This window comes from Meles meles, chromosome 6 (assembly GCF_922984935.1).
Source record: "Meles meles chromosome 6, mMelMel3.1 paternal haplotype, whole genome shotgun sequence".
NCBI lineage: Eukaryota > Metazoa > Chordata > Mammalia > Carnivora > Mustelidae > Meles > Meles meles.
The window spans coordinates 84,889,242-84,890,827 of NC_060071.1; the positions used below are offsets into that span (position 1 = coordinate 84,889,242).

A 1,586-nucleotide genomic window follows, 5' to 3' on the forward strand; every position below is an offset into this window, starting at 1 on the left:
ATTAAAGAGCCAATCAAAGTACCTTAGTTTTCATTCAGTTCAGTTACTGCCTAATGCACTTGGAGGCCAAATAATGTCAACCCCCCCCACTTAATTATCTTAACGTTCCCATCTATCAAATCATAATCATCAATCTGACAGATTTATAGCTAATCTGAGGGCTTGTAAGGTTCTCAGAGGCATCAGGGGTAACTGACCCTTGCCCTAATTCTGCAGCTCTGAGACCAGAAAGTCTGAGACCAGACTGTGCTAGCCTAAAGAGAATAAATACATTAAAAGATGTGGTGCTTGCTTCAGCTGCACATCTACTAAAAATGGAATACTTCCGAAATTAGCATGACCCCTGTGCAAGGACGACATGCAAATTTGCAGGATGTTTCACATTTTTAATAATGGAAAGAAAAAATAAAGGTGTGTTGATACTTATTTTACACTAGTCTCTATGGTCATTTTGTGTATTACCAAGATATCTGATCATAAAGATCCAGCTGAGCTTAGCGTGGGGGAGGGTTCTGCCTACTCCTCAGTGACACTTCCTACAAGTCCAGTAGGCTCCTCACTCATTCAGACCTAATCCTGTACGATGATATTAAAGCCCTCTCCGGAAGACCCAGAGGTTTACACACTGTGCCTGTCATTGGAGAACATTGTTTTTACTATGTAACACATTCTTCTACCTGCACTGATTAGATAAATACACCTTGACTTATTTCCAGGTACTCTCTGTGTCTGGCCTCTCTGTTTCAGTCACCCCTTATAGTTGAGTTGATACCTCGTCAACATGGTGGTAACATGGGTTCACATATGCTTTGGAAATACAGAAAGTATTTCACAAATATGAGTGATTACTGCCAATTGTCTAAAAGTTGAATTTTTAAAATTTTTTTTTAAGATTTTATTTATTTATTTGACAGACAGAGATCACAAGTAGGCAGAGAGGCAGGCAGAGAGAGAGAGAGGGGGAAGCAGACTCCCTGCTGAGCAGACAGTCTGAAGCAGGGCTTGATCCCAGGACCCTGAGATCATGACCTGAGCCGAAGGCAGAGGCTTTAACCCACTGAGCCACCCAGGCGCCCCTAAAAGCTGAATTTTTATCTTTAATTTCTTTCCTATAATAAAATGGTATTTGCAATAGGCTCAAATTCAGACTCTATGGCTGCTTATAGTTTTGGGTCTTTAGAGAAGTCACAATCTCTCAGAACCTGAGTACCTTCGACTGAAAGGTGGAAATTCAATTATAATATTATCTATCTCATAAGGTTGCCATGAGGGCAAAAGATATGGGGAGTACACAGTGCTGTGCTCTACACTGAAGATGCTCATATTTGAATGTGAAATCAGTAACCCAAAATGTGAGAGAAGTAAATGAACTTAAAAGTTCTGGATCAGAATCTGCTATGTTGAAAATTACAGAAAACTGAACTCAAACTGTCTTTAATAACAATGGGAATTCATTGGCACCTGGATCTTAAAATCCATAGGAAATGTAAACCCCAGGCACTGTGCACGTAGGATCTGGCTAGACCTCTCTGCAGCTCTACTGACTCTGCCTGACTCCATATGTTGCCTCTCCCTCAGGTTGGCGT

General features: G+C 40.9%; 1 non-coding gene across 1 annotated transcript; it reads left to right on the forward strand.

Moving 5' to 3' along the window:
- The first annotated feature begins 284 nt into the window (after nucleotides 1-284).
- Nucleotides 285-388, forward strand: LOC123945364. Its single transcript, XR_006819199.1, has one exon. It is a non-coding gene; the product is annotated as a U6 spliceosomal RNA (small nuclear RNA).
- Nucleotides 389-1,586: the final 1,198 nt, after the last annotated feature.